The sequence below is a fragment of the Centroberyx affinis genome, unplaced genomic scaffold (assembly GCF_046629955.1).
Source record: "Centroberyx affinis isolate AG114_WGS23_722 - 3 ecotype Tasmania unplaced genomic scaffold, CSIRO-AGI_Caff_v1 ptg001376l_1, whole genome shotgun sequence".
In the NCBI taxonomy this organism is placed as follows: Eukaryota; Metazoa; Chordata; class Actinopteri; order Beryciformes; family Berycidae; genus Centroberyx; species Centroberyx affinis.
Genome location: NW_027279860.1, coordinates 32,772 through 46,703, shown reverse-complemented (window position 1 = coordinate 46,703; position 13,932 = coordinate 32,772).

Sequence of the window (13,932 nt, the reverse complement as noted above, 5' to 3'; positions counted from 1 at the left end):
TCAAATCTGCTTGATGCCCCTCTATCAGAGAACACAAACCTCAACAGGAGAGAGACCTCAACAGCAGTAACTCTTAATGAAAACTGCTCTTGTTTGCTAATAATGTCATGGAAACATGCCATATACAACATGTTCAGCACTAAAATTGGTATAAATGAAAAAAAAAAAATGATTGAGGATTTCCAGGAAATATAAAAGCAAGATGAGTAGAAACATTTTCTGCAGATTGAGGTTTAAACAAACATTTGCTAAAAGAAATACAATAATGCAAGATGATCCTTCTGGAATTATTATTAATGAGCCAATAGTTCATGTGTAATACAACCATGCTGTATCAAACTGTTTGCTTCACAGGGAAATGAAAGTCAAGGAGCGATTGCTGAAATAGAAATGCTATGTTAATTGAAGGGTTATCAGTGGTTTGGTGTTTTTCTGCTTTGCCAGCATCTCTCTTCCAGAGGCATGTTTGGTCTGACCGGCCAGTCGGAGGGGGCACTTCCTCTACATTGTTCCTCTGCCTCTCTCTCTCTCTCTCTCTCTCTCTCTCTTTCTCTCTCTCTCCTTCTCTCCATCCAGCTCTCTTTCATTTGTTCTCTCTCTTTTTCTCTCTCTTGATGTACTTGCTCTCCCATCTCCCTTCTTCTCCATAATCTTTGTGCACTCTTCCCCTGCTCTCCATTCTAGTTCTCCTGTCCTCTGTTAGATTGTGTTAATTTGCTATAGGGGTTTCTGCTGTGCCATGTTACTCTCAGGCCTGAAGATTAAACACACCTCCCTTTGCTTAAAATCAACACAGAGGAATGTCTGTCCTCTGGCACAAATCACCGGAAACAACATATGGTCACCTCACTGGCATACCACCTTTGTCCTCCTCTCTGCCATACAGTTTAACATGTAACACAGACTATTTGGTGGAGTATTTTATAAGAAAAAAAGTCTTAAAATATGGGTAAAGTGCATATATTCAGCATAGGCCAAACGGCCTCACCCTGGCTGTGTTAGGACACGTTCGCACCACGCATGTTTGGAGCGGTTTATTCAAATTCTGGAGCATTTACTCCTTTAGTTCGGTTTGTTTGGCAAGGTGAGAACAATGCCGTTTGAACTCAGGTGGCACCAATCCTCTTCCAAGCAGACTGTGGTGTGGCTTGTTAGGAGTGAAAACATGACCAACTACCGGAAACGACCCAAAATGCAAGGATTTATGGGTGTAAGGAGATGCGTGTTGACATCTGATAGCCAGCAGGACTGATGCTGATATTCTGGTATTTTTTCATGTGAGTTTACCTGGTAAAACACCAGAGAAGGTCATGGCAAAGAGCGTAGACAAATGGATTTGTTTGATCCCCTCACCGCCAAAATCTCTAACCTGGCAGGGTATTTGCTTATAATTAAACCTAATCAACCCTCACATACATGTATCCATTGAGATGTGAAAGATCACAAAGTAGCCAAATACACATCATCTCAGTGCACTGGTCAAGTCCTTTTAACAAACAGTTCGGTCACAACGTGCTTCACAGAATACAAAAGACACAAGTAAAGATAAATAGAAAGGAAAATATACACAGGAAATAGGCCTAGATATATATATATAGGTAGGCCTACACCACAAACTCCAAGAAAATGGAGCAAGAGCTTGATGGCACCAGGACAACAGACTCCCAAAAACCAATGCAAAATACTACAAACAGTACTGATCACATCTGTCAAAATAGTACTTAGTCATATCTAATAAAACCAGTTTTCACTCGTCAGTAGAGGCTTGGCAGGGCAAGATGCATTTGTACTCTCACTGCTGCAATCATCGTGTGGGATAGGAAACCATGAATTACTACAGGGCCGATTAACAGGCCAGATTAGGAAGACATTCACACATGTAATGTGTTGATCCGGCAAAATTCAACATCCGATGAGACTTTCAGAGCCCACCAGCCTTTAAAACCGTGCCATAACTGTGCCATCAGGTTTCCTGCTGTAGCAACAACACACACACACACACACACACACACATACACACACAGAGAGGAAATGTCATAATGTTCCAGAGCATCTCTGCGTCATGGATACTGTTGTTTCATTTTGTACACTGTAGATTTTCTCAGCCAAACAAACTTTAAAGGCCATCCACTGGAAAGAAAGTAAGCAGCTCGTAAAGGGAAGGATTCTGCAGATGAATCTTGGGATTGGAAAGCATGGTGTATCATCAGACACTGGCCAGAGGTGTGTGTGTGTGTGTGTGTGTGTGTGTGTGTTGTTGATACACAAGTCCTCTGAATACAGTAATCCTTATCAACAACATCCTGGTCTTGGTTGGCTGGCCGGGTGTCAAGGACTCTTTCACTGGACACCGTGTTCCTGTCTAAACACTGAGTAAATCAAGGAGCACAGACAGCACTAAATCTTTTATTTGAACATCAGGAGCCAGACACTACAGCTCTGCTACTTGGCAAGAGGACAAACAAAACAATACAGTGACTGACTGATGGATCTAATTGGTACATAAGCAGGCAGAACTCAATCCTACCAGCTCAGAGTGATGTGTAGGGAACACAACATTAAACAGTTCTTTATGCAAATCGGTCTGCTACTCCCTGACGAAGGTCACAGCAGCCGGAGCACACTGGAATTGTTCTTTTGAACTATCCATGAAATAAAGGCTTTCTTAAAGCAATATACCTTATTATTATTAGTGTTATTATTATTGATGAAAACCAGAATCTAGACAATAGACTTCTCACCAAGATCGGATGCAGCCGGACGAGTTTGTCGCGTTCAGATTTTTACTTCCCATTCGATTGAATGAAGCCACGAAAATAGACTGAAAACTGACATTTAACACGTTGGTGAACAGATTCAACAACAGATCCTGCTGCCGTGATTTTCAATTGAATTGGTCCGACGTTTTAGAACACAATTATAAATCAAATAGCATTTTTATTGATAGAAGAGAACATAGTGGAGGGATACCATTTAAGAGAGATAGTTCCTGTTTGGGAGACCGGATCTACTTTTATTTTTAAATACTAATTTTAGTGTAAACCAAGAATAGAAATGCAAAATGAGGATGGACCCATGGATGCTTTATTGTCTCACAAGCGGGATCTGTTGTTGAATCTGTTCACAAACGTGTTAAATGGAAGTTTTCAGGCTGTTTTCATGGCCTCATTCAAACGCTACAAACTCGTCCAGCTGCACCTGATCTTGCTGAGTAGTTTACAGTATATTCTGGTTTCCATGGTGGTCAAATCCCAAACAACTTCAAGTAGGTTTCAGCCCCCCCTGCTGGCCGTTCCTGCCAGACTATTGACTTTATGGACAGTTAATTGGTAGGACTTTATTTGTTGGGAAAGTGCCAATCAGTAATCACCCAGATTTTTTGGCCAATAAGTGAACTCAAGGGATTTTTTTATTTCAGCCTTTTTGGGGGAATTCCTTCAGTTCAGCTGTCTTTCCTCCATCTTCAGAGGCAGATACCCACACTGAAAGCTTGTATCATCTATTGAACTAGAGTAGGTGCCCCTTGTGTTGCTTGTGGTTGGCATCTAGATCTTACACACCGGGTTAAGGAAAAAATCGTATTATCTCTATCATCTTACATACAGTTTGTACAGTCATTTGCAATGCCTGTGAATACAATCAGTTGAAGTGTAAATGACAGTAATAACTCTGAAGAGGAGCATCTGGCCCTGAATGTTTTATACGTCAAATAAATTGAGTGTCGTCTCTGTTCCTGGATTAATTCGATATGTATCTGATAAAAAGAAATAAAACAAATCTGATAAAAACATGAGTAGGGCGTCTCTGTTTGTCATCTTAATCTTTGTTTCTTGAAGGGTGACATGGGGAATTGGAGAATCTTTTTTCTCACATGCACAGTTTAGATTTCTTTTTCCGCCTCTCTTCATTGTATTTTATACGGAAGAGGAAAATTTATTTGAGTTCTGAGTTTAAACTCAGAATTCTGACTTTAAAGTCAGAACTCAAATAAATTTTTCACATGTGGCCCTAATCCTCTTCCGTAGGTTTTAGGCAAAGAAACTGAATGAAAAAAAAAAGTTAACTAAAGATTTGAAGGTTCTGTATAACTTTTTTGTAATCAAAATTAAGTTATCCACACATTCATGATCTTTGAATTCTACTTTATGCTTGTGCGGCATTATTATTTTTTTTTTTTTTTGAGAACTTTTTGCCGTTACATTTTAAAAAAAATATAACGTATATAACAGTTATGCCAGCTGGGAAGTCAAATCTTTGATGCTCAAGTTCACGAAAAGTCTCAGTATCGCTCGATATTGGACAGGAAACTCGAATAGCGGTAGAAGAGGCTTTAAACCTCTATTAGCATGGGGAGGGTGCAGTGTCTGGGATTATTCCTGCTCTGATGACACGGTCAAATGTATTTACAGTCATTTATTTATTCATCACTTCGCTGACAGCCATTCCTGTAGCGATGATGTTCGGATGCAGGAGGCAGAGGAGTGCAGCTTGTCCTACTTTCATGTCTCAGTGAATATCGTGTGAATAATGGATCCCCGCTGCTGCAGCTTCCTCTCTGCTCCAGGGTTTTTGGCGTGGACGGCTTGGGGGGGGGGGGGGGGGGGGACGGCCTGTAAGGGATACAGCGGCGTGACACAGACAGGAGCCGGGCGCAGGCTAATTGGTCACACTCCTCTGGTCAGGAAGAGTATAAGCCTCGCTCCTCTCTCCACGGGGGAGATAAAAGCGTAATTCGGTAATAAAAATGTGACAGAATTTCCCTCATGCAGCATCATCGCATAAAGGCGTCTTGGGGGAGAAGAAGAGATTGTAATTGAAACACAGTTTTTCTGAGGTCGTTCATCCGAAGCCAATTACACACACATTTTTTGTTGCAGAGAGGCTTTCGTGTAATTTGCTTTTTCCTTTTTTATTCTTGTTGAATTTGTGTGTGGTTTTATTTTCCTATATGATCCCGTTTTGAATTAATGTCTGCTGTTTTTATTGTTCATCTCATAGGCACTTTGTAACAGTTTATTATTGTTATAATTGTTCCTGTCTGAAGCCTGAAATAAATACATAAATTAATAAAAAATTGGAATTGACACATTGAGATTTCAGTTTATTTTTGTTCTTAATAATCTGACCACAATAAGGAAATTAAATCACAAACTTGAACTTTTAATTTCATTTTAAATATGGCAGGGTTACGCTTTGGAGTACATGGAAAGCTAAATGTCAGTGGAGTTTTCATTTTCATTTTCACTTTGGCAGTAGTAATGCATTTTCCAACAGGAAAACAAAAGTGAAATTTGGATTATTTAATTTGAATTTTGTCATATATTATGCGCACATACATGAGAAATGAAATTGCAATTTGATTTAATGATTTTCAATTGAATAATGTCACATCTGGACTTCCATACTTGCAAGAACTCAAACAGGGATGGCAGGGCAGTGAATGAGAGGCCTTGTAAGGTGTATAGGGTGTGTATTTATATACATATAATGTATAATACAAGTACTTCACATATACAGTATATGTAAGAGTTTCATATATGTGTGTTAGTATTTAGTATGACTGTATGTGAGAGTATTTTGTGTGTGTGAACAGCAAAGTCTGAATTACAATTCACACAGCGCAGACTGTGCTCTGTGGTAAATGGTGTCCTGGTACCAAAACACAGACTAATGTTTCCCTCTGTCCCATGCAAACCTGCTGTATCATGTTACCTAATGAATGATGAATGATGCTCTGTGAGTGATAGGATCCACCCAGTGAAGTAAACATGAAACCAGGAACTTCAGTCAAGCTGTAGGCCTACACTTGGGAGTCCTGTCTACTTTCAGAGCATCATTACAGCTAAAATAAGGTGAAATTTTGACAGAGGTGGACCAGATCTGGCTTTGAAATGGCACTCAGAGCCACATCCCACGCAGACCTGCAGACGGCCGGGACGTCCTCGTTGGACAGCGGCCTGTACAAGTCTTTCTCCATGAGCAGCAGCAACGTGAACGGAGGCAGCCGGTTCGGGAAGGGGGCAGTGGAGGAGGTGAAAGGTCTCCCCAGGCCGTCCAGGCGACCCGTTCGGGCCGTCCGGCCGGTCAGCGCCCTCAGCTCCAGCGGCTCCTTCCTCCAGATCAACCATCTGCAAGGAGAGCTGGTCAGAAAGAGGAAGGTAAGGAGGGAGAGAGGGTGAGAGAGTGTGTGCATCGTTATAGGCCTCATCATGTACATCTGTCCTCAATACTGTGCTTAGTTTAGGAAAAAGAAACATTGTAACCCTGCAATAAATTTCAGAAGGATACTGGGGAAATGTCACAGAGAAACTATAAGTCCCTGCAGGAATGTTATAGGAATATTAGTGATATCACAGGAGTTAAAAAAGAAAACACCATAATGTACGATAATGTTATTATAAACTCATTATTATTATGAGTACTACAGACCCACTATAAGTCCCTATAGGAATATTACAGAAATATTATAATCATACCACACCTGTAGGAGATGAAAACAATACTATAATGAAGATAAGGTCACTATAAACTCACTATTGGGTTCCACAGACACAATATAAGTCTCTATAGGGATATTATAGGAGTGTTATCGTAATTTGTTATCAGGGGACTGAAATGTTTTGAAGACATTTAAAATTTGAGATACTGTCAGTGTGCAGAGAACTCATTCACTACATGGACAGTGTTTTTCCCATTGGCTTAATAGGAATACACTGTTGTACACAGGACACAGTATTTTCATAACTGCCAGATTTACTTCTGGTGGAAGTAAATCCTCAAGGTCATAAAGCATTCATGCTGTTCATGGCTAGCTGTGATCAGTGTACCAGTGTGGATTGATTCTGGTTTATCCATTGGGGTGTAAACATATGAATATAATTCAAAAATTATGATATTCGCCTAAAATGAAGGGTACAAATGTGTACTTATTTGGTGTCACTGGCCAGAAAACTACATATCCAATAGAGCAATGAGGCAGAGTGTAGACCAATCAAATAACTTGGCACTCAGTTGCAAAAGCCGCAAAAATTAGCTAGCTGTTTCCAATGTAGCTGCAATGATTTTCACCCCTCTGACTCCTCATGTTGTCCTTAAAAAACACATTGGAGCACGTTTTGGAGCATGTTTAATAAGTGGCTGCTGGCAAATTTAGCTCAGTTTAAAATGTAGCTAGATTGCACGCTGTGATGACACCCTAATATTTGACACCAAATGTGTAGTTCATTAGACACTCATCATCATTAGGCAATCGTTAAAATACGATATGATAAAATAGAGTTTAAATTGAGTTAAAAGTGTGGAAAGAAACGTCAACTGCAGGATTGAATGGGGAATTTATTTTCCAACACCAGTATGATGTCAGTCTATACTCACTGCTGTATTATAACAGTTCTATTCCAAAATGCTGTATAGCCCCTCAAGTCATTATCCATGACTTAAATTCATTAACCAAATCATCGTTCAAAACTTCCATAAGTTTTGTCAAGCAAGGACTTAAGCTACTTCTATAAAAAGTGCCATAATTAGTGTTTTTTATTTTGTGTCATCCATCATTTTATAAGAGTTGGAGTCATTTTGTAATGAAACGCCTCATTCATTTTTGTTCTGTGTCACAATTCACTGGTAATGTGATCTTGCCTCAGGAATGCGAGGATCTGAAGAAAGAAAACAAGTATTTATCAAATGAGATCCACATGGAGCGGATCATGATGCGCACAGAGAATGAGCTGACCATGAGGAACCTCAGGAACCTGAACCAGGAGCTGCAGGCTCAGGTCAAAGAGGTACAGGCAGAGACTGCATATGTTTTTTTAAGGGATGAATCTGCAATTTTGCATCAGCGACGGCAGAAGCATAGTCGTGCATTACACAGTTAAGATAGCAATTGATCTGGAACAGACCAGAAACAAAGTGGTTTGTCTCAAAAACGTAAATGTTAGCTCTGGACGTTAACAATACTTTAAGTTTGGTCCAAATAAAGCTTGGATATTTCTAGATGGAGGACATCTGCAATAGAGGGACAAGTAACATCCTCTTTGTGACACGAAACGAAGGGATTCATGGGAACTGTGGTCTTTATTTTGAGAAACACTGGCACTTACAATACCGCTAGTGTGAGATAGTGAGTACCAATCGTCTTGACCATGGTCTCGTTTGTTTGCGTGTAATTATACCTAAGTATCACAATTAATTTGACAATGACATATTGATGTTTAAAAATGCTGCACATAACATCTTTAACCTACAGCCATGCCTGAAGTCTGTGGCACCTCTCTCTCTCTCTCTCTCTCCCCCTCTCTCTCTCTCTATCTCTCCCCCCCCCCCCCTCTCTCTCTCTCTGACCCCCACCAGCTGAAGCAGAAGCTGTATCAGAGCCAGCAGAGGGCAACATTGTGTTCGCGAGCTGCAGACCAGGCGGAGGCGTCCCGGGGCGAGTCGGACAGGATCAGGGCGCTGGCAGAGGCCCGGGCCCTTGGGTGCCAGCAGGACAAGGAGCAGGCCGAGGCCGACCGGAGCCGCCTGAGTGACGAGCTGCAACAGCTTAAGAAAGAGGTACAGACACACACACACACACACACACACTCTCTCTCTCTCTCTCTCTCTCTCTCTCTCTCTCTCTCTCTCTCTCTCTCTCTCTCTCTTCCTCTTTGACACAGATATTGTCAGCTGATCTACACACAAAGCCATAAAACCCATGATATCCATTCCTGTGTTGTTAGCAACAAAACTGAGCTAATTAGAGGCAGCAATTAGAGTAACTATAGTGCGACATGTAATGTTATACTCCTGAGCTGCCTCAGAGCTCCATCCTGATTGGACCAGAGCAGCAAGTTAACTGTTTTGTCCAGTGACAGATTCATCCCAAAATCCACCAGCCAATGTCACTATTTTACCAGGCAAATATGTTTTTAGAATACAGTTTGTCAAGTGATAAACTTAGAGCCACAACCCAAATTTACCACCATATGTGTGTATGTGTTTCATAGTACAAACTACTACTACTACTACTACTACTACTGCTACTACTAATAGAATAGAATAGAATAGAATAGAATAATAATAAACAGTCATGCATATTTCTGTGGAATCTGATCAAAATGTTTATTGTTTAAATTGTAATTAATTCAGTTCAAGGGCCAGGGTAATATTGATCAATATTGATACAATAAATATGTAGTCAAACAAACTGCATTATATCCATCATACTGAAGGTGAAGGTGGACACTGACCGCTTTTTGTTAAAAGCGCAATATTGGCCCGCTATATGAGCAACATTATGATCATCACTGCAATCAGTTGAGGCATTGAGCAATAAAGTGCAGATTACTTGTTTTTGGAATGGAGTTCTCTCTCCATCACCAGCATCTATTTCCAGGAGCCGGCCAGGACATAAATAACACATAATATTATTGAACTCATTAACACAAGTGAATTGAATGAATTCGATTATGACTTGTGACATTAATTTGGCCTCCGCCTTTCTTGTAGCACACTGATTTGCAGCTTTTACTGGCACAAACAGAGAAGAGCTACTTCGAGGCCAAGCTGAAGCTGGACAGGGTGTCTGGGGAGAAACTCGTCCTGCTGCAGGAGAACCGCAGCCTGGAGGGTGAGAGAGACGACCTGAGACACAAGCTGAGGAAAACCACCGAGGAAAATGTCCAGATTAAAGAGAAGTGAGTATGTTTTTATTTTAACACAATGCATACACAGTATATTTTGGGAACAATTACGTTAGCACTGCACTAGGCAAGATTTCTGTTTAGAAATACTGTATTACTGCAACTGGGGGCAAAGCAGAGGATCTGCAATGGCAAAAATGATCATAAATTTCTATTTGAATTTTGTTTGACTTTCTGTTTCCTCATCTGCTCTCTCTAAGCTATTTTTTACACTCAAATTTAAAACCATTCCAGCTGCTGATAGTCTTGAATCTACCTGGCAAGCTAGTCCACAGCTTAGTTTCTGTAGTGAAATTGTAGTAAAGTGAAAGGCTAAACCACTCTTAAATCTAAGAGGAATAAAATCAGTGAAGCTGCCCCTACTGGAGTAACTCTGGATGGATGTTTAGGCTTTCCTACTAGGATATACACTCACTGGCCACTTTATTAGGTACAATCTAGTAGTGGCTGGTGTTGCTATAGTCCATTTATCATAAGGGCCAACAACTTGTGTGTTGAGAGATGCCCTTCTGCACACCACTGTTGTAAAGAGCTGTTCTTTGAGCATTAATTTTGTGGCCTTTCTGTTAGCTTGAACCAGTCTGCCTCTTCTCCTCTGACCTCTCTCATTAACAAGGAGTTTTCACTCACTGGATGTTTTTTGTTTATCGCAGCTGTTCTCTGTAGTGTGTGAATATCGCAGGAGGGCAGCTGTTTCTGAGATGCTGAACCAACGACAGTTTTTTTTTTTTTTCTCTAGAATATTTTTATTGAATTTTACACAAGTAAACAAAATATACACAGGACGTTTGTAAAGTGCACAACAGATATGTCAAGTTTAAAGAGCACATCAGAAATGTCGACTGTGCAGAAAACACCCATAACAGAGGAGCACATGTGCAATCTTGTCCCAATCACCCCTCACCCCCCCTCTAGCCCCATCTACAAGCCGGAATTCCATATATAAAGGGGTACTTCGTCCCTGGATAAATACAGGAAGGTGCTGGAAGTCGGTATTATATTTAGAAAAGAAAGAAAGGAAAATAAATAAATAAACAAGTAAATGAATAAAAGTACGGAAGAGGATTAGGGCCACATGTGAAAAATGTATTTGAGTTCTGAGTTTAAAGTCAGAATTCTGAGAATAAAGTCAGAATTCTGACTTTAATCTCAGAATTCTGAGTTTAAAGTCAGAATTCTGACTTTAAACTCAGAACTCAAATACATTTTTCACATGTGGCCCTAATCCTCTTCCGTATAAAAGAAGGGGGGTTAAGAAACTGATAAACTTATACCGATTGTATTACTGACAGGAATCAGCAGAGAGACAAAAGACAAAAAGCGAGTGAGGGAATAGGTCCTTAGCTTGACTGGAGGTTTTGAAAGTATTTCAGCAAAGGTCCCCACACCTTTTTGGAACTTTTTGTCAGAGTTACAAACTGAGTCGCGGATCTTTTCGAGATTTAGACAGTCCCTCAGCCACTGAGCGTGGGTGGGCGGGGCAGCATCCCTCCATCGTAGTAACACGATGGCCAACAGAGAGGCGAAGGACAGAGTGCGGCATTTGATTGGAGTCAAGCGTACCTCGTCCTCTCCAGCGGTGCCAAAAAGACCGACCAGAGGGTTGAGTTCTAGGTGTCCATTCTTTTTTTGATCGAACAAAAAAATAAACCACTTCACCATGTCAGCATGCTGTACATATTGAATAGCTGCCACATGATTCACTGTTTGGAGGAGCAGGCTATTTATGTTAACGACCAGGTGTAGGCTACCTAATAAAGTGAAATACTTGTACCCAGGACGGCCTACTGGTTAGAGAGATTGTTCAGTAGCCAAAAAGTTCACCGGTCAACCAAAAGTAAAAGGTTTGACTCCAGCAGCCAGTTTGTGTGCTGTGGAAGTTACAATTAACAACACACTGAACACCTGTCAATATCTTCAAACCCTACATATTTGACTTTTTTTTATTTTTTTTTTTATGTTATTGTATATAAAATAGAAATGTATGAAAATAGTTAATTCATACTGGAGCTCTAGTTTCTAACCAAATATTAATTCCTTCATATAGTTTACTAATACTCACCTTCTGGGTATGAGAGGTGAATACACAACAAGCCACATCCTCTTCTGCTGAGGCACTGACACACACACACACACACACACACACACACAGACACACATTCACTTACATTGGGCAGGGAATATAATAGAAAATTTATATTTATCTCGATGCTTTGGCAACTTGTGGACTTTCACGCCAATAAAGCACACTGAAATTGAAAAACATTAAAATTGAACACCTATCTGCTCACCCACTGGAAGCGGTTCTGGATAAGAGTGGCAGCTAAATATTTTAATGTTATATTACGTATAAATATGTATGAGGCAGAGGAAGATAAATGAGAGGACTGGACTGGAGAAGAGAGGAGAGGAGAGGAGAGGAAGGTAGAAGTAAAGATGAAGGAAGAGGAGGGAAAAGAAGGGGAGTAGGTAAAAGAGGATACAGACGAGGAAAGGAAGGAAGGAAGGAAGAGAGGAGAGGAGAAGATGAGAAATGAGAGGAGGCAGGAGGAGAGGAGAAAAGAGTAGACTGGCAGAAAACTGGCAGAAGTAAAGATGAGGGTCAAAGAGAGAAGAGAAGCAGGAATGTTTGATGCTAAGCCAAGCTTCAGCTCACCTACAGTGGATATCAAAAGGCTGCACACCTTCAAAACTGTCTGTTTGTTTTATTGCCTTGAGGCCTGAAATGAAAACCTGTTAAATCAGACTTTCATTTGGATGTGTGTGCGTAGGTGGCTCCCTTGAAACGTCCGTGAACTTTAATGTTTCTGCTAACGAATAAGGGGAGAAAATTCCTAAATCCAGATGTGCTCAGCTGGTAGAGGCTTATTCAAACAGACTTACTGCTGTTATCAAAGCAAAAGGTGCTTCTGCTGAGTATTAATTGAAAGGTGTGCACACTTACACCAAAGGGTTTTAGTTTTCCATTTTTAATAGGTTGTCAGAAATGAATAGCCTTTTGTTTATATCTTGATTTCAGGCCAGAAGGTAATAAAAACTCCCAAATTTGAAATGGCATATAATCAAGTCAAGACAACTTTATTTATGTAGTGCTTCAAAAACACAAGACTAGTTTGTGCCAAAGTGCTTCACAAAATAGAGGGGGTTACAAAACAGGAGGAAGATGAGGTGGAGAATGGAGCACCAACAGCAAAATTAAGATGTGAGGGAAATAAGAGCGTGGTTAAAAGCAAAAAGTGAGAGCCAATGAATAAAAATTTGATCCGACAAGCTCTACTCCCCGTAAGTCTTAAGGCCTCCAGATGGCCAGAAGCCCCTGATCAGAGGACCTGAGGGACAGAAACACACCCAGGAGCAAAACCATGCAAAGCTCTCAAGAAAAACAACGATTTTGAAGTCAGTGTGTTGACATTTTGATATCCACTGCATATAATCCACCTCATTAAGTTATAATGAACTGGAGTCAAATCTAATTCTCTGTAGTCTGGCTGCAGTAAAGGTGACGAGACATAATTCCAGTCTCCTCTTCGCAGGGAGGTGAATTCGAGGCGCAGAGCGATGGTGGCGGAGGAACAGAGCGAGAAGGCCAACCAGGCTCAGCAGGAGGCCGAGGCCGAGCGGCGTCTGGCCGAGAAGGAGAGGCAGGAGCGAGCGGCGGACTGCCTCAGCTGGAGGGAGAAGCACCGGGCGTTAGCCGACACGTTCAGGGCCCAGGAGGACCTGAAGGCCCAGAGGCAGAACAAAGCAGTGAGGAAGAAATCCCGCCCCCCCCCCTGAAATCCTGTCTGCTTGAAGCCATTTAGTGGAGCTTAGGCGTATCCCATAGTGGGGTGATGTCGAGGTCTTGACTGAAAGAGAACCTGAAGAAAATATACCAGCTGGACCGCATTGTATAGTCCTTTGACTTGGTATTTGGGCAAGAACTGTAGGCCAACTAGAAAAAATACACTAAAAACATGGGAATAGCAGCACTCCATAAAGGTTTTATAAAAATATGGTTTAATTGAGGTCAAGTTTTATCTTGTTTTCTTGAGAATTTCTTGGATTGCTGCCATTCTCATGGTTTTCATGTTTTTTGTAAGTGAGTAAAATTCTTGAATTCCTGTCTGTTTGAAGCTGCTAGCTGGTGAGTTCAGCAGCTTCCAAGGCTCTCAAACAGTGAAAAACAGTGCAAAATAGAGTAGAAAGCAATAGAATAGAATAGAACGTTATTGTCTAGAAAATTGGCTCACCTGTGACACAAAAGAGA